The sequence below is a fragment of the Somniosus microcephalus genome, chromosome 3 (genome assembly GCF_052327205.1).
Source record: "Somniosus microcephalus isolate GS21.2 chromosome 3, FLI_Smic_1.0, whole genome shotgun sequence".
Lineage (NCBI taxonomy): Eukaryota > Metazoa > Chordata > Chondrichthyes > Squaliformes > Somniosidae > Somniosus > Somniosus microcephalus.
This window is the reverse complement of record NC_140989.1, coordinates 18,153,725-18,174,019: the sequence shown is the minus strand read 5'-3', so window position 1 is coordinate 18,174,019 and position 20,295 is coordinate 18,153,725. Positions and strand designations below refer to the sequence as shown.

Sequence of the window (20,295 nt, the reverse complement as noted above, 5' to 3'; positions counted from 1 at the left end):
ACCGTACCCACCCAATCCTAAGCCCTGTCTTAACATGTTCTGTGAATGCTCAGACTCCAGCTATAGAGGCATTCATTTCAGCGTGCTGGGAGATTGGATGGACAGAGTCAGGAGGCAGGGTTTTGCAGAGCTCAGTGCTGTCCTGGGATCTCCTCTCATGCACATACTAAGGGAGTGCCCGGCAGCATGCATACCTGGAGTAGCTCTCTCAGGGTGACGCCATGTGCAGCCTGCTCCAGCAGCCCTGGGCAAATGCCAACAGGTGTGCCAGAGAGTGAGTCTGGGTTGCAAGGTTACCCTTAGGAAGCTGCGCAAGTTAATGCACGCCACATGGATCCGAACTTCTCTTTTACTGCAAGCCAGCAGCCTGCCAGAACTCTTGACTCCTACCAGGAACCACAGGTTAGGGGGGGGGGAGGTTGAAAGTCACACTCAGCACAATAAGACAAAGGAGAAGCACTGGGTCAACTGCATCTGTGGTGCTGCCATTGTTGTTCAGCAGGAAAGACGAGGAAGGTGTTTGAGAAATCCTCAGTTACAACATTAATACATCAGTAATGGCCGATACAGCAGAGATATTGGGCAGGATTTTCATTGTGCCGTGGAGTCGGGATTGAAGGCGTGCGGGGGGTTAAAATCCCGAAATCGGGGGTCCCGACCCCATCCCGCACCCAAGCCCGCCTCCATGCCAGTTTCAAAGGAGGCGGGTACCCGCCCCGCACTGGGACCCGCCTCCCTGAGGCGGGAAGGGGATTAGTGCCAATTAACTGCCTGTTAACAGGTAGTTAACAGGCAATTTTTAGCCTAATCCCTATTTTGCAGGTTGAAGTGTGGGATTCCCGACGGCTCCAAACCACGCCAAGTTAGAGGAGGCGGGCCGTCGGGTTGAAGGACTTGGAGGGGTCGAGATGTCGGTGTTCAGGTGAGTAATGTGTGCATGAGTGCAAAGGTAAGTGTGTTTGGTGTGTCTAAAGTGATTAAAGAAGTGTAAATTACCTTTTCTTACCTTTTCAGCCTTCCTTCCTTCGGGTCTTGGGAGTCCCTCATCTCACCGGCACAGAAAGCAGAATGGCTGCAAACTGTCAAAAGTGACAGCCTCCAGCTTACTGTGCAGGAGAGATTTCTAACTGAGTCTGTGGAGAAGGACTCGGGTTAGAAGTAAGACGGCCAGTGTTTGACAGCTTCAAACAGCTGTGAAACACTGATATTTCATCTGTCAAAAGGTCTTGACAGATGAAATTTCAGTCTGTGACGTCACCTGTTGCCGGGTGGCCCTTAATTGGCCTGCTGAGCCTGCTGGGCGGGCTCAACAAGGTCAATCAAGTTAAAATCACGTGAGTTGGCTAGAACTCAATGGAGGCGGGACTGCAACCCCGAAAGTTGTAGTCCCGCCCCCAACTCGACTCCTGAGTAAAATTCCTGCCCATTGTGTGTGCCAGCCTCGAAAGAGCCGGCGGTCTTGGCCACCTTGAGTGGCCACTGGGAGTGCCATCGCCGTGCTGGAGGCCGGCTGCAGCCATCCTTGAAACCAATGCACAGCTCAGCAAGTGCCTCCCGAACTGAACCCTGCGCCAGTGAAGGCAGAAATAACAACAGAAAATGCTGGAAAAATTCAGCAGGCCAGGCAACATCCGTGGAGAGAGAAATAGAGTCAATGTTTCGGGTCGAAACCCTTCTACAGAACTGAGAAAGGCAGGAAATGAAACAAAAGGCAGTTTGGGGGTGGGAAATGGGGGAGGGGATGAAAGAAGAGACATGAAGAGATATTCAAGGTGAGACGAGATGGTAATAGGACAGGTAAAGAAACAAACCGTGGCTCTAGATGAAGTGTGAAATGCGCTGACAGAGTGAGAGACAGCTGCCGTGTGGGAGAGAGAGGAAAAAAAGGAAAAGTCACAAACCAAAAGTGTGGATAAAAAATATAAAAATATAATAGTGGCCGAGGTTATGATCTGAAGTTGTTGAACTTGATATTGAGTCCGGAAGGCAGTGCTTCCCCCCGCTCCCCCCATCACTGCCAGGTAGCTGCGTCTGAGCCTGTAGATAAAGTGGGTGGCACACAGGTGGGCCTGAGCAGCTTGCCTTCCGACATTCCTGCCGTTCCCTTCTCCGTTTCCCTTCGTGATCATCCAAGCGAACAGAAAGCAACACCCGTAAACTTAAAAAAAATTGCTGGGTTCCAGTCCCCCAACGTGCAAGAACCCCGGCACGGTTAGCGCCCTGCACGCATGGTGCATCAAAGCAGGAGAACTGAAGGAACCCCCCCACCCCCACCCGTTAAGCGGTAGTCAGTAGCAGGTTTGCATCGCTAACAAAGTCAGCGCGCATTCTACCAGCAGGGGAAGCAGTGCAGGGATTTCAAGGGTGATGCTCCATGAGCGGGGAGTGAGCCAGCACAGCAACTAACAATTCCCTGACCTCTCCCCCTCCGCCCGCCCCCCCCCCCCCCGACACACCCATCATTTCCACCCGTGTAAGCACTTGTGCTGAACAGTCGTTTCCAGTTGGGAGACTAAGCACATGGTCAGGGGAAAAAAAGGCTGAATCGTTCATTTTAATGGCCTGCAGTCTGGAACGCTCCTGACCAGTTTGGATACAGGGTCTGAACAAACATTTAAAGAGCAAGCCACTACAGAACCAGGAGGAGCCCTTTACTTGAGAATAAATGTTATCTTCACCCTTCTGTGTGACATTTTTATTCAACAGAAGAGGAATTCCCTAGCTTCAGCCCCACACCCCCCCGAGATATCTGCGCTCCTCTAATTCTGTCCTCTTGAGCACCCCTGATTATAATCGCTCAACCATTGGTGGCCGTGCCTTCTGTTCCCTGGGCCCTAAGCTCTGGAATTCCCTGCCTAAACCTCTCCGCCTCGCTACCTCTCTTTCCTCCTTTAAGACACTCCTGAAAAGCTACCTCCACCTGCCCTAATTGGGGCTTATGTGGCTCGGTGTCAAATTTTTTGTCTTATAACGCTCCTGTGCAGCGCCTTGGGCAGCACGGTGGCATAGTGGTTAGCACTGTTGCCTCACAGCGCCAGGGACCCGGGTTCAAATCCGGCCTCGGGTGACTGTCTGTGTGGAGTTTGCACATTCTCCCTGTGTTTGCGTGGGTTTCCTCCGGGTGCTCCGGTTTCCTCCCACAGTCCAAAGATGTGCGGGTTAGGTTGATTGGCTATGATAAATTGACCCTTAGTGTTAGGGGGGATTAAATATGTGGGGTTACGGGGTTACGGGAATAGGGCTTGTGTGGGATGGCTGTCGGTGTAGGGACCGGGTGCTAGGGTTTGGATGATCAGCCATGATCTCGTTGAATGGTGGAGCAGGCTCGAAGGGCCGAATGGCCTACTCCTGTTCCTATCTTCTATGTTTCTATGTCTATGTTTTACGACGTTAAAGGCGCTATATAAATACAAGTTGTTGTTGTTGCTGTTGTAGCTCAGTTCTTCTGAGCACCCTGCAGATCAGTACCAGTGGTGGGCACAATAGCCAACTTATCGTGCTTGTCTTTCACAACGTGCGCTTCCTGTGAAAGTGGACCAGACTGCAGCTGGCGGGAATCGACAGCTGCTGCCCGCTCAGCCACCCATACTTAAAAGTCGTGGCTGTCCCGGGGAAAACAGAAGTGCCATTCTGTTTGAAAAAGGAAAAACTAAATCAGTTTTATTGGTGTACAATATATATATATATGTATAGAATTAGAATTGCAAAGGGATTCTACCATCAGCAGTGACAATTCGGGTTAATTACAGCTCCTTTAAGTAGGGGATTGTACAGAGTGCCCAAGTGGATGGATTTAAATTTCCATCAAGTCTGTGTCTTAACTGTGTCAGCTGCGGCGCCGTGGGTAGCGCTCGCGTCTCTGAGTCAGAAGGTTGCGGGTTTCAAGTCCTGCTCCTGAGGGTTGAGTGCAAAATTCTAGGCTGATGCTCCCAGTACAGCGCTGCACTGTCGGAGGGGCCGTCTTTCGGATGAGACGTTTAAACCGAGGGCCCGTCTGCCCTCTCAGGTGGACGTCAAAGATCCCACGGCACAATGGAATGGTGGCTTTTATTGCTAGGGGGATAGAATATAAAAACAGGGAGGTATTGCTGCAGTTATACAAGGTATTGGTGAGACCGCACCTGGAATACTGTGTACAGTTTTGGTGTCCATACTTAAGAAGACATACTTGCTCTCGAGTCAGTACAAAGAAGGTTCACTCGGTTAATTCCGGGGATGAGGGGGTGGACATATGAGGAGAGGTTGAGTAGATTGGGACTCCACTCATTGGAGTTCAAAAGAATGAGAGGCGATCTTATTGAAACATATGAGATTGTGAAGGGGCTTGATCGGGTGGATGCGGTGAGGATGTTCCCAATGATGGGTGAAACTAGAACTAGGGGGCATAATCTTAAAATAAGGGGCTGCTCTTTCAAAACTGAGATGAGGAGAAACTTCTTCACTCAGAGGGTGGTAGGTTTGTGGAATTTGCTGCCCCAGAAAGCTGTGGAAGCTACATCATTAAATAAATTTAAAACAGAAATGGATAGTTTCCTAGAAGTAAAGGGAATTAAGGGTTACGGGGAGCGGGCAGGAAATTGGACATGAGTCTAGGTTCGGAATGGTCATGGCCCTGTGGGTAGTGGAGCGGGCCCAGGGGCCGTGTAGCCTGGTTCTGCTCCTATTTCTTGTGTTCTAATTCTATGTTAGATTTCAGGAGATGGTTTTATTCCTGTTCCTGGCTGGGGTGGAGATCGCCTTTACAGAAGGTAAGTACTGTAGAAAATATAGGGACAGAGTGATCTCCTGGAAGAGTTTCGATCGCCTAGATGGGTCGGAGAGGAATTTCCCAGATTTTTTCTCCCAAATTGGCCACTGGGTTTTTTATCTGGTTTTTTGCCTCTCCCGGGAGATCACATGGGTTCGGGTGGGATGGAGAGTGATAGAAGATTTGAGGTTAGGATCAGATCAGCCATGATCTCATTGAATGGCGGGGCAGGCTCGAGGGGCCGATTGGCCTACTCCTGCTCCTATTTCTTATGTTCTTATGTTTTCAAATAAGAGCAGGGGAGTTCTCCCCGGTTGTCCTGGGGCCAATATTTATCCCTCAATCAACATCACTAAAAAACAGATTATCTGGTCATTATCACATTGCTCTTTGTGGGAGCTTGCTGTGTGTAAATTGGCTGCCGCGTTTCCTACATTACAACAGTGACTCCACTGCAAAAGTACTTAATTAGCTGTAAAGCGCTTTGGGACGTCCGGTGGTCGTGAAAGGCGCTGTAGAAATGCAAGTCATAGAGTCATAGAGTTTTACAGCACAGAAAGAGGCCCTTCGGCCCATCGTGTCTGCGCCGCCCATCCATCCCTGTCCAGTCTAATCCCATTTTCCAGCATTTGGTCCATAGCCTTGTATGCAATGGCATTTCAAGTGCTCATCCAAATGCTTCTTGAATGTTGTGAGGGTTCCTGCCTCTACCACCCTTTCAGGCATTGAGTTCCACATTCCAACCACCCTCTGGGTGAAAAAGTTCCTCCTCAAATCCCCTCTAAATCTCCTGCCCCTTACCCTGAATCTATGCCCCCTTGTTATTGACCCCCCCACTAAGGGGAAAAGTTCCTCTTTATCTACCCTATCTATGCCCCTCATCATTTTGTACACCTCAATCAGGTCCCCCCTCAGCCTTCTCTGCTCCAAGGAAAACAACCCCAGCCTGTCCAGCCTCTCTTCATAGCTGAGGCGCTCCATCCCAGGTAACATCCTGGTGAATCTTCTCTGCACCCTCTCCAAAGCAATCACATCCTTCCTATAGTGAGGCGACCAGAACTGCACACAGTACTCCAGCTGTGGCCTCACCAGCGTTTTGTACAGCTCCATCATAACCTCCCTGCTCTTATATTCTATGCCTCGGCTAATGAAGGCAAGTATCCCATATGCCTTTTTAACCACCTTATCTACCTGCTCCGCTGCCTTCAGGGATCTATGTACATGTACACCAAGGTCCCTCTGACCCTCTGTACTTCCTAGGGTCCTACCACTCATTGTGTATTCCCTTGCCTTATTTGTCCGTCCAAAATGCATCACCTCGCACTTTTCAGGGTTAAATTCCATTTGCCACTTTTCCGCCCATCTGACCAACCCGTTTATATCGTCCTGTAGCCGGAGGCTTTCCTCCTCGCAATTTACCACCCCACCAATTTTCGTGTCATCCGCGAACTTACTGATCATACCTTTTACATTCTCATCCAAATCATTTATGTAGATCACGAACAACAAGGGACCCCTCACCGATCCCTGAGGTACCCCACTGGACACAGGCTTCCAGTCACAAAAGCAACCTTCAACCATCACCCTCTGCCTCCTGCCACTCAGCCAGTTTAGGATCCAACGCGCCAAGGCACCCTGGATCCCATGGGCTTTTACCTTCTTAACCAGTCTCCTATGCGGGACTTTGTCAAAAGCTTCACTGAAGTCCATGTAAACCACATCCACAGCATTTCCCTCATCCACCCCACTAGTCACCCCCTCGAAAAATTCGATCAGATTTGTCAGACATGATTTACCCTTGACAAAGCCATGCTGACTATCCCCGATTAATCCTTGCCTCTCCAAGTGGAGATTAATTTTGTCCCTCAGAATTTTTTCCAATAATTTCCCCACCACAGATGTTAGACTCACTGGCCTGTAATTCCCTGGTTTATCCCTGCTACCCTTCTTGAATAATGGTACTACGTTAGCTGTTCTCCAGTCCTCTGGTACATCCCCTGTGGCCAGAGAGGTTCTGAAAATTAGTGTCAGAGCCCCTGCAATCTCCTCCTTTGCCTCCCACAGCAGCCTGGGATACATCTCGTCCGGGCCTGGGGATTTATCCACTTTTTGGCCTGCTAAAACCGCTAGCACCTCCTCCCTCTCGATGCTAATATGTTCAAGTATGTCACAGTCCCCTTGCCCGATTTCTATGTCTGCATCGTCTTTCTCCATAGTGAACACAGATGCAAAAAATTCATTTAAAACCCCGCCTACATCCTCTGGATCTACACACAGATTGCCACTTTGGTCCCTAATGGGCCCTACCCTTTCCCTGGTTATCCTCTTGCCCTTAATATACTTATAAAACATCTTAGGATTTTCCTTTATTTTGCTTGCCAGTGTTATTTCATGGCCCCTCCTCGCCCTCCTAATTTCTTTTTTAAGTATGCCCCTGCACTTTTTATACTCCTCTAGGGCTTCCTCCGTCTTTAGTCTTTTGTAACTGCCAAAAGCCCCCCTTTTATTTCTAATGCATTTTTGTATATCCCTTGTCATCCAAGGTTCCCTTTGCTTGTTGGTCCCACCCTTGACCTTTACAGGAACATGTTGGCGTTGTACTCTCTCTATTTCCCTTCTGAAAGTCTCCCATTGTTTTGATGTGGATTTTCCTATAAGCAGCTGCTCCCAGTCCACTTTGGCCAGATCCTGCCTTATCATATTAAAATCGGCCTTCCCCCAATTTAGAACCCTTATTTCCGGGCCGTCTTTGTCTTTTTCCATGACCACCTTAAATCTCACCGAATTATAGTCACTGTCGCCAAAATGCTCCCCTACTGAAACTTCCACCACTTGCCCGGCTACATTCCCCAGAATTAGGTCCAGTACCGCCCCCTCTCTTGTAGGACTTTCTTTAAATGTAAACAAAAGGAAAGTTGTAGCATGTGAGAAGGTGGTTTGGCGATTTTAATAAAAAAGTTTCCACATTGAAAGAAACAAAGCTTATTGTATTAACCCACAGACAGAAAGCCTCCCTCTAATTAGATCAGCGGAGTAAGCCACGGATATTACTGATTGCATTTCCAGTGTGTGTTTACCCCACTGAACCAGATCTCTACGCCCAGTGACAGGAAGTATTTCTCTGAGCTGGCGCGGCACCTGTTTTTAGTCTCTGCGTAAGTGGCCTGCTCGCTACTGATGAAATTATCACTCTCTAATTGAAGTTTGACCTCTGTAGTTAGATGTAAATGAAAATTGCATAACAAAGTAAGAAGAAAGAAAGGACATTCAGTTCATTTCAAAAAAGAAAAAGAAAGACTTGTATTTATCACAGAAACCCCACAGTGCAGATAGAAGCCATTTCGGCCCATCGAGCCTGCACCAACACATATCCCACCCGATCCCCGTAACCACTACACCAACACATATCCCACCCTATCCCCGTAACCCCACGTATTTAATCCCCCTAACACTAAGGGTCAATTTATCATAGCCAATCAACCTATCCCGCACATCTTTGGACTGTGGGAGGAAACCGGAGCACCTGGCGGAAACCCACGCAAACACGGGGAGAATGTGCAAACTCCACACAGACAGTCACCCGAGGCCGGATTCGAACCCGGGTCCCTGGCGCTGTGAGGCAACAGTGCTAACCACTATGCCACCATGCTGCCCGTTATACAGCGCCTTTCACAACCTTTGGATGTCCCAAAGTGCTTTACAACCAATGAAGTACTTTTTGAAGTGCAGTCACTGTTGTAATGTGGGAAACACGGCAACCAATTGCGCACTGCAAGTTCCCACAAACAGCAATGTGATAATGGCCAAATAATCTGTTTTAGTGATGTTGGTTGAGGGATAAATATTGGCCCAAGACACCGGGGATAACTCCCCTGCTCTTCTTCGAAATAGTGCCAGGGGATCTTTTACATCCACTTGGGAGAGCAGACGGGACCTCGGTTTAACATCTCATCCAAAAGACTGCACCTCCAACAGTGCAGCACCAAAGTGTCAGAGCCAGATTTTTGTGCTCAAGTCTCTGGAGTTGGTATTTGAACCCACAACTTTTCTGATTCAATAAACAAGTGTTACCCACTGAGCCACAGTTAATACTTATAAACTTGGCCCATTGTTTGGGTCCTTATGTAGAAGATCCACTCCAGCGCATACACTGGTTGGCAATTCCCAACATTGGGAATTTCGTGAACTCATCCAATCGTAGGAACATAGGAGTAGGTCATTTAGCCCCTCGAGCCTCTCGATTCATTGAGATCATGGCTGATCTGCGACCTAACTCCATAGACCCGCCATATCTCCATATCCCATAATACCTTTGGGGTTAACAAAAATCAATCTCAGATTTAAAATTAACAATTGATCCAGCATCAATTGCCGTTTGCAGTAGAGAGTTCCAAACTTCCATCACCCTTTGTGTGTAGAAGTGTTTCCTAATTTCACTTCTGCAAGGTCTGGCTCTAATTTTTAGACTATATGCCCTAATACAGGAAACTTTCGATTTACCGGCACCTAAATAACCGGAAATCTCGGTTAACCGGCAAAATTCAGGAGTAGGTTCAGGTAAGTTTTACTTCATATTCTACTTGCCTTCCTCCATCTGTTGCTGTGCAAGGGTGTGGCTGCAGCTGTTGCTAAGCTACAGAGACACTTGCAACTTGTGGCCATTGTTCTGCACTTGTTGCTAAGCAACAGGGTTTGTTGTTTTATACGGAGCTGTCAGCTCTCCATATCTTTTACTATACCTTTCGGTTATCCGGAATTTTTGATGAACCGGCACCACGTCGGTCCCGGATAAAAAAAAAATTCCTGTACCAAAAAAACCCAAAAATATGTAACATGGCCCCTCAAGACCGTTCCACCATTTAGTTAGATCATGGCTGATCTGTACCTCAATTCCATTTACCTGCCTTTGGTATCCTTACCTGCTAAAGTCTTAGAAGCTACAAATGTCCCCCAGCATCCACAGCTTTTTGGGGACAGCCAATTCCTGATTTCCACTACCCTTTGTGTGAAAAATGCTTCTTGATTTCACTCCTAAACGGCCGAGCTCCAATTTTATGATTATGTCCCCTTATTCTGGATTCCCCCAGCAGACCAAATAGATTGTCTCTATCTACCCCCTGTTGAACTCAAGGGAATATAAGCCAAGTTTATTTCTTTCTTATTCATTCACGGGATGTGGGTGTGGTGGGCAAGGCCAGCATTTATTGCCCATCCCTAATTGCCCTCGAGAAATACTCAGCCTTGTTAACCTTTGGCACAGGTGAATTAGTCACCATTTTTCAAAAGGCCTGGAGAGAACAAAATGAGAAATATATTTAAAAGAAAGAAAGACTTGCATTTATATCACACCTTTCACAACCTCAGGATGCCCCAAAGCACTTTTGCAGCCAATTAAGTACTTTTTGAAGTGCAGTCACTGTTGTAATGTGGGAAACGCGGCAGCCAACTCCCACAAACAGCAATATGGTCATGACCAGATAAACGGAATAAAAGCCAAGTCTATTTATTTTTTAATTCACTCACAGGATGTGGGCGTCACTGGCAAGGCCAGCATTTATTACTTATTCCTAATTGCCCTCGAGAAGGTGGTGGTGAGCCACCTTCTTGACAACTGAATGTCTTGCTTGGCCATTTCAGAGGGCAGTTAAGAGTCAACAACGTTGCTGTGTGTCTGGAGTCACATATAGGCCAGACCAGGTAAGGGTGGCAGATTTCCTTTTTATAAAGGACATTAGTTTTTATGATAATCCAGTAGTTACATGGTCGCCATTACTGGTACGAGCTTCTTTTTTTCCAAATTCCAGATTTATTTAATGAACTGAATTTAAATTCCCCAGCTGCCGTGGTGGGGTTTGAGCTCGTGTCTCGACGGATCATTAGTCCAGGCCTGCTGAATTACTAGCCCCGTGGTGAATCTGCCCTGTCTCCAAGGCCAATATAGCCTTCTTGAGGTGTGGCGCCCAAAGCTGGACGCGGTGCTCCCGATGGGGTTTGATCAAAGCTCTGTACAGCTGAAGCATCACTTCCTTCCCATTGTATCCCCACTCCCTTGAGATAAAGGCCAACATTCCGTTAGAAATTCTGAGAACAAATAATTAATTAAAAAAATAAAATGAAAGGCCAGTTAAGCTGTTTTGGTGGTATTGATTGAAGGAGGAACGATGGCCTAGACTCCAGGAAAACTCCCTGCTCATCGCGGAATACTGCCATGGGATAACTCACGTCCACCAGAGCGCGGATTACAGATTTCTAATTACTTGTTGTTCCTTTACACCAGCTTTTAGTGATTTGTGTACATGGACACATTGAAATCCTTTTTGCTCCACCACAGCTCCTCGTCTCTCACCACTGAGAAAATATTCTGATGTCTTTCTTGAGTTCGAAGTGGACGGCCTCACACTTCCCCACATTTGAACTCCATCCGCACAGCTTTTTTTGATTCCACTCGCTTAATCTGCTCATGTCCCCGAGTAGCTCCCTTCTCAACACAACCTGCTGCGCCTCCTGACTGGTGTCATCTGCAAACTTGGATTTACAACTCTCTGTTCCTCCAACTAAGTCATTGATAAATATGGGCCCGGATTTTTTCCAGGGTCTAGGACCCCCGCGTGCACCAAAGAAAACCCCGGAACTTGCGATCTGTCAAGTTTCAGCTTGGACAGATCATCCGCGTCCTCGGGAAATGAACATTCGCTGTCATAGAACTGCCTAGTGAATGCCCACAAAACCCGCACACCTGTTAAAAGCAGGCGTGAGGCCTTTTACCAGTGTAAGGGTTTAAATAATAATTTTTTTTAATGATTTAGCCAGAACGAAAGGTCTTCGACCTGAAACGTTGAATCTGTTTCTCTCTCCACAGATGTTGCCTGGCCTGCTGAGTTTTTCCAGCGTTTTCTGTTTTTACATTCCCTTTATCCCTGCTCTCTGTCTCCGACCTCCCAACCCAATTACCGACCATGTCACAAGGTAAGCTCTGTAAACAGCCTGAAAATAAAGGCTGTAAGAAGGAGTGAAAACAACAACATATCTCAGGGGTTCAGAAGACTTGTACTAAAGCTTCACTCCGACAGTCCATTACATCATCTGCACCTTAACAGTCATGATGTACTTTGTAGCTCTTGGTGACCTCGGTTTTGGCTCATTTGAAAGAGTGATCCTGACCATCTGCAAAGAAGCTGCCTTTGATTATTGATTTCTCTGAACTAAATGGGTGTGAATGCGGTTGCTATGGCTGCAAGCGTAAACAAACAGATGAAGTGCAAAGAAAGATATGCAAAATATGTGCAGAGAGCAGACTATAAAATTCAATAAAAGTTTTCTCCTTTACTCTTTGAGCTAAACAGTTTGCGTAGATTGTGCCTTGTGATATTGAAGGAGAATCAGAATTGCTTGAGTGGAGGTTCAATACTGTACAACAAAGTGTTTGATGGTAAAGGCAGACATGGCAGGTCCAACTTTCACCATCGCTCAGTGACGTAAGAAAACTACTAGGCACTTGGTCTGAGTATTAAACAAGGCTTTAATCAACTGTTTTTCAACATGGAGATCTAGTTGTGTCCTTCACTAGTTCCTGCTAAAGAATGTTCTGAGCAAGCTGGGCCCATACCCGAGTATTTATACTCTCCCTGGACAGCGCCACCAGCAGGCCACCCAGTATCATTTCATAAGTCATTTCCACATGAATGACAAGATTCATGTCACTCAGCACTTAGCTGAAGGAAAGGAGGTCCGTTGGGGGAGGGGTGGGGCATGGACCTGACCCACTGGGTTCCATTTTCTGACAGACGCGCTAAAGCAAACATTAACTTAAGAGAGAGAATTACTTAAATTGCACAAGCATTTAAAAAGAAAGACTTGCATTTATATAGCGCCTTTCACAACCCCAGGACATCGCGAAGCGCTTTACAGCCAATTAAGTCACTCTTCTGGATGAGCAGAAATTTTCTCCAATTAAATATTGGGAAGACCGAAGCCATTGTTTTCAGTCCTCGCCACAAACTCCGTTCCCTAGCCACTGACTCCATCCCTCTCCCTAACATCTGTCTGAGGCTGAACCACACTGTTCGCAACCTTGGTGTCATATTTGACCCTGAAATGAGCTTCCGACTACATATCCGCAGCATAACAAAAGACCGCCTACTTCCACCTCAGTAACATCACTCGTCTCTGCCCTCGCCTCAGCTCATCCGCTAATGAAACCCTCATCCATGCCTTTGTTACCTCTAGGCTTGACTATTCTAACGCACTCCTGGCTGGCCTCCCACATTCCACCCTACGTAAACTTGACATCATCCAAAACTCGGCTGCCAGTGTCCTAACTCACACCAAGTCCCGTTTGCCCATCTCCCCTGTGCTCGTTGACCTACATTTGCTCCTGGTTGAGCAGCGCCTTAATTTCAAAATTCTCATCCTCGTTTTCAAATCCCTCCATGGCCTCGCCCCTCCCTATCTCTGTAATCTCGAGCCCCACAACCCCCCGAGATATCTGTGCTCCTCTAATTCTGCCCTCTTGAGCATCCCTGATTATAATCGTTCCACCATTGGTGGCCATGCCTTCTGTTGCCTGGGCCCTAAGCTCTGGAATTCCTTCCCTAAACCTCTCTACCTCTCTTTCCTCCTTTAAGACGCTCCTTAAAACCTACCTCTTCGACCAAATTTTTGGTCACCTGCCCCAATTTATCCTTATGTGGATCGGTGTCAAACTTGTTGTCTTAAAATACTCCTGTGCAGCGCCTTGGGCCGTTTTACTACGTTAAAGGTGCTATATAAATACAAGTTGTTGTTGTAATGTAGGAAATGCAGCAGCCAATTTGTGCACAGCAAGCTCCCACAAACAGCAACGTGATAAATGACCAGATAATCTGTTTTTGTTATGTTGATTGAGGGATAAATAATGGCCAGGACCCCGGGGATATCTCCCCTGCTCTTCTTCGAAATATTGCCGTGGGATCTTTTCCGTCCACCTGAGAGGACAGACGGGGCCTCGGTTTAACGTCTCATCTGAAAGACAGCACCTCCGACAGTGCAGCACTCCCTCAGCACTGCACTGGAGTGTCAGCCGAGATTTTTGTGCTCAGGTCTCTAGAGTGGGACTATGAACCCACAACCTTCTGACTCAGAGGCAAGAGTGCTGCTCACTGAGCCACAGCTGACAAGCATTGCTGACTGCTAGCTAATACATTACTGGGCATGGAGGTTCATGTTGCATTATTTCCAAGTATAAAATAAAGAGCTGCAGCTGGCGGGCAGTAGAATGGCGCAGTGCCCTACGCCCCTACAGGGGTACGCAGCCCTGGAATAATGGGATTCTATTGCATTGTTGACTGGAGCCCAAGCGTTGCCCAGAAGTTAGAGATGGAAAAAGTGGGAGAATTCCCAACTTCAACCTTTTTTGTGTCTGCAACTTCAATATAGCTTCACTCACACCTGGCCTTAGCCTTCAGCGGGTTCCCGTTCTCCAGAGGCACCAGAGAAGGTGCAAAAAGATTTACTAGAATGATACCAGAACTGAGAGGTTATACATATCAGGTAAGACTGAACAGGCTGGGGCTCTTTTCTCTAGAAAAGAGAAGACTGAGGGGGTGACCTGATCGAGGTCTTAAAGATTATGTAAGGGTTTGATCAGGTAGACGTAGAGAAGATGTTTCCACTTGTGGGCGAGACCAGAACTAGGGGCCATCAATATAAGACAGTCGCTAATAAATCCAATAGGGAATTCAGGAGAAACTTCTTTACCCAGAGAGTGGTGAGAATGTGGAACTTGCTACCACAGGGAGTGGTTGAGGCAAATAGCCTAGATAAATTCAAGAGGAAGCTGGATAAACACGTGAGGGAGAAAGGAATAGAAGGATATGTTGATAGGGTGAGATGAAGAGGGGTGGGAGGAGGCTCGTGTGGAGCATAAACACCGGCACAGACCAGTTGGGCCAAATGGCCTGTTTCTATGCTGTAAATACTTTGTAACTTTCTAATACTTTGTAATTGCAAAAGTCTCTTTTCACAGTGGAGATAACAAGCATTGTTTGCAATTGGCCTGACAACAATCAAACACAATAAGGTAGATTTTAACCAAAAAAACAAGGTAATGCAGATCATTCAAACTTGAAACAAAAACTGAAAATGCCAGAAACACTCAGTAAGTCGGGCAGCATCTGTAAAGAAAGGCCGAATGTTAACGTTTCAGGGATAGCCTTTCAGAAGATATATTACAGATGAACAGGGTAGGTTTTAATTTTTGTCTGGATACCCATGCCGGGAGCAAAGAGGCTGGAATCATTACGAGTGGCATCAGCCCAGATTATCCGTGCATGGCCGGGAGGAGCTCTGCTCCTTCTGTCTCCTACAGAAATAATTTAAAACTTACCTCTTTTGCTGCACCGCAAACTCCGCCCAGTTGTCTCCTGAAAAGGCGTATGGCCCTAATTTGCATATTAAAAGGGGCCTAACACGTGAAAGCAGTAGACCCCTTTAAAAATGGCGGCAGCAGAAACATAGAGTCGCTGTCGGGGGGTGGGGGTGGCTAAAGTCTACCCGGCCCGTTGTGAGGCCGATAGAGCCTCGTTAACGTCAATTTGGCCAAGTTAGAATCATAGATTGGTTACAGCACAGAAGGAGGCCATTCGGCCTGTCGAGCCAATGCCGGCTCTCTGCAAGAGCACTTCAGCTAGTCCCACTCTCCCGCCCTTTCCCCGTAGTCCTGCAAATGTTATTCCTTCAGGTACTTATCCAACTCCCTTTTGAAAGCCACGATTGAATCTGCCTCCACCACCCTTTCAGGCAGTGTATTCCAGATCCTAACCACTCGCTGTGTAAAAAGGTTTTTCCTCATGTCGCCTTTGGTTCTTCTGCCAATCACCTTAAATCTGTGTCCTCTGGTTCTCGACCCTTCCGCCAATGGGATCAGTTTCTATCTGTCTAGCCCCCTCATGATTTTGAACACCTCTATCAAATTTCCTTTCAATGTTCTCTGCTCCAAGGAGAACAACCCCAGCTTCTCCAGTCTATCCACGGAACTGAAGTCCCTCATCCCTGGAAGCATTTTTGTAAATCTTTTCTGCACCCTCTCTAAGGCCTTCACATCCTTCCTAAAGTGCGGTGCCCAGAATTGGACACAATACTCCAGTTGAGGCCGAACCAGTGTTTTATAAAGGTTCATCATAACTTCCTTCCTTTTGTACTCTATGCCTCTATTTATGAAGCCCAGGATCCCGATTGTTTTTTTAACCGCTTTCTCAACCTGCCCTGCCACCTTCGACGATTTGTGCACATATATCCACAGGTCTCTCTGTTCATGCACCCCCTTTAGAATTGTACCCTTTAATTTATATTGCCTCTCTTCATTCTTCCTGCTAAAATGTATCACTTCGCATTTTTCTGCATTAAATTTCATCTGCCCCGTGTCCACCCATTCCACCAGCCTGTCTACATCCTCTTGAAGTCTATCACTATCCTCCTCACTGTTCACTATACTTCCAAGTTTTGTGTCAGCTTCGTTAACTTGAACAAGGAAGTAGGAATACACGAAGGGAGTCAATTTGCCTCATGTCACCAATGTCAAAGTCACATAGAAACATAGAAGATAGGAGCAGGAGTAGGCCATTCGGCCCCTCGAGCCTCCTCCGCCATTCAATGCGATCATGGCTGATCATCCAATTTCAGTACCCGGTCCCTGCTTTCTCCCCATACCCCTGGATCCCTTTAGCCTTAAGAAATATATCTAACTCCTTCTTGAATATATTTAATCATAATCATAATCATAATCAACTTTATTGTCATTGTTAGTGCACAAGTGCAGTACAACGAAATGTAGGCTTGCGGCTCCTGAGAATGTACATTTAGATTAAGACATTTAAACATTCAACATACATTTGGCTTGTAATACATTAACATAAACATAACCATAATAAAGTGCATTGGCAGATGTGCAGGCTTTAGAGTTTATTTGTGGAGTTCAGTAGGGTGACAGCCCTGGGAAAGAAGCTGTTCCTAAATCTGGTCGTACGGGTGCGAATGCATCTGTAGCGTCTCCCAGATGGCAGTAGGGCGAACAGACTGTGGCTGGGGTGGGTAGGGTCTTTGATGATGGACCGTCACCTCTGTAAACAGCATTTCTGGTATATGTGCTCTATGGTCGGTAGCCGGGTGCCGGTAATGCGTTGGGCAGTTTTGACTACCCGCTGCAGGGCTTTCCGGTCATAGTAGCTACAGCTACCATACCATACTGTGATACAGTTCGTCAGGATGCTCTCTATTGAATTGGCTTCTACTGCCTTCTGTGATAGAGTATTCCACAGGTTCACCACTCTCTGGGTGAAGAAATTCCTCCTCATTTCTGTTCTAAATGGCCTACCCCTTTTCCTTAGACTGTGACCCCTGGTTCTGGACTCCCCAACCATCGGAAACATCCTTCCTGCATCTAGTCTGTCCAGTCCTGTCAGAATGTTATAAGTTTCAATGAGATCTCCTCTCATTCTTCTAAACTCCAGCGAGTACAAGCCCAATCGTCCCAATTTCTCCTCATATGTCATTCCTGCCATCCCAGGTATCAGCCTGGTGAATCTTCGCTGAACTCCTTCCATGGCAAGAACATCCTTCCTCAGATAAGGCGACCAAAACTGCACACAATACTCAAGATGTGGTCTCACCAAGGCCCTGTACAACTGCAGCAAGACATCCTTGTTCCTGTACTCAAACCCTCTCGCTACGAAGGCCAACATAACATTTGCCTTCTTAACCGCCTGCTGCACCTGCATGCTTACCTTCAGTGACTGGTGCACAAGGACACCCAGGTCTCGTTGCATTTCTCCTTCTCCCAATCTATTGCCATTCAGATAATAATCTGCCTTCCAGTTTTTGCCACCAAAGTGGATAACCTCACATTTATCCATGTTATATTGCATCTGCCATGCTTTTGCCCAATCACCCAACCTGTCCAAATCATCCTGGAGTTTCTCAGCATCCTCCTCACAGCACACATGCCCACCCAGCTTTGTGTCTTCTGCAAATTTGGAGATATTACATCTAGTTCCCCTGTCTAGATCATTAATATATATTGTGAATAGCTGGGGTCCAAGGACCGATCCATGCGGTACCCTACTAGTCACTGCCTGCCACTCGGAAAAAGACCCGTTTATTCCAACTCTTTGCTTTCTGTCTGCCAACCAGTTCTCTATCCAAGTCAATACGTTGCCCCCAATCCCATGTGCCTTAACTTTACATGCTAATCTCTTATGCGGGACCTTATCAAAAGCCTTCTGAAATTCCAAATACACCACATCCACTGGTTCTCCCTTATCTATTTTACCAGTTACATCCTCAAAAAATTCCAGTAGATTAGTCAAGCACGATTTACCTTTTGTAAATCCATGTTGACTTTGTCCGATCCTGTCACTGCTTTCCAAGTGCTCTGCTATTACATCTTTTACAATGGACTCTAGCATTTTCCCCACTACCGATGTCAGGCTTACCGGTCTGTAATTCCCCATTTTCTCTCTACCAACTTTTTTGAATAGTGGGGTAACATTAGCTACCCTCCAATCCATGGGTACTGTTCCAGATTCCATCGAATGTTGGAAGATGATCAGCAATGCATCTACTATTTCTAGGGCCACTTCCTTAAGTACCCTAGGATGTAGATTATCAGGCCCATGGGATTTATCGGCCTTTAATCCCATCAATTTCCCTAACACCATTTCCCTACAAATACTGATTTCTTTCAGTTCCTCCCTTTCATCAGACCCTATGTTCCCCGACATCTTTGGGAGGTTATTTGTGTCCTCCTTTGTGAAGACAGAACCAAAATATGAATTTAATTGGTCTGCCATTTCTTTGTTCCCCATTATAAATTCCCCTGATTCTGACTGCAAGGGACCTACGCTTGACTTCACCAATCTTTTTCTCTTCACATATCTATAAAAGCTTTTACAGTCAGTTTTTATGTTCCACGCAAGCTTACTCTCAAATTCAATTTTCCCCTTCTTAATTAATCCCTTTGTCCTTCTTTGTTGAGTCCTAAACTGTTCCCAATCCTCAGCTTTACTGCTTTTTCTGGCCAATTTATATGTCCTCTCCTTGGATCTTATGCTATCCCTAATTTCCCTTGTTAGCCATGGTTGAGTCACCTTTTTTGTTTTATTTTTATGCCAAATTGGGATGAACAAATTCTGTAGTTCATCCATGTGGTCTTTGAATGTTTGCCATTGCCTATCCACCGTCAACCCTTTGAGTGACATTCCCCAATCAATCCTACCCAACTCGCGCCTCACACCATCGTAGTTTCCTTTATTTAAATTCAGGACCCTAGTCTCTGAGTCAACTACTTCATTCTCCATCTTAATGAAGAATTCGATCATATTATGATCGCTCCGACCCAAGGGGCCTCGTACAATAAGATTGCTAATTAATCCTTTCTCGTTACATAATACCCAGCCCACGGATTTAGCTTCATACTTAAGAACATAAGAAAGAGGGGCAGGAGTTGGCCATTTGGCCCCTGGAGCCTGCTCCGCTATTCAATAAGATCATGGCTGGCCTTCTAACTCATCGCCACTTACGTGCACTATCCCCATATCCCTTGATACCCTTAATATTGAAAAATTTATTGATCTCTGTCTTGAATCTAAGAAAGAAAGAAAGACTTGCATTTCTATAGCGCCTTTCAGGACCACCAGACGTCCCAAGTGCTTTACAGCCAATGAAGTACTTTTTGAAGTGTAGTCACTGTTGTAATGTGGGAAACACGGCAGCCAATTTGCGCACAGCAAGCTCCCACAAACAGCAATGTGCTGATGACCAGATAATCTGTTTTTGTTATGTTGATTGAGGGATAAATATTGGCCAGGACACCGGGGAGAACTCCCCTGCTCTTCTTCGTAATAGTGGCCATGGGATCTTTTACATCCACCTGAGAGGGCAGATGGGGCCTCGGTTTAACATCTCATCTGATAGAGAGCACCTCCGACAGTGTAGCGCTCCCTCAGTACTGCACTGGAGTGTCAGCCTGGATTTTTGTGCTCAAGTCATATACTCAACGACTGAGCCTCCACAGCCCTCTGGGGTAGAGAATTCCAAAGATTCACCACCCTCTGAGTGAAGAAATTCCTCCTCATCTCAATAAGTGTATTTAGCATCATTGATACGAATATGGGATAGAATGAAAAAGCTATACAATCCAAGATACTTTGATGTTGGGCGATAGTCTTAATTCATCGCCTCAAAGTGCACCCAGCGCAACCAGAACCTGTGACAGATGAGAATTTAAAATAAATAAATTTAATCTCGGGTATCATGGAATTCCCTGGAGATAGGGAGATACAGAGACGGGTTGGGTTTTTCATGGTTTCATTATTACACAGGCATTCTGTTGCGTATCAATCCTTCACTTTGGTGGCACATGTCACAAAATGTTCTCTCCAGGTGCAACTCAAGCTTGCAAGGACGGCATCTGTAATTATACTGCTCGGTGCTTTGATTTTACAGTACAAAACTTTTGCCCGCTCTCATTGTAAGTACTTCATTCTCGGTGGGGTTGGCATTGAGCTTCCTTATTC

At 46.5% G+C, this 20,295-nt stretch overlaps 1 protein-coding gene across 2 annotated transcripts in view; it reads right to left on the bottom strand.

Moving 5' to 3' along the window:
* Nucleotides 1–20,295, bottom strand: part of aig1 (androgen-induced 1 (H. sapiens)) — a 208,004-nt gene that overhangs the window by 73,346 nt on the left and 114,363 nt on the right. The window lies entirely within an intron of this gene.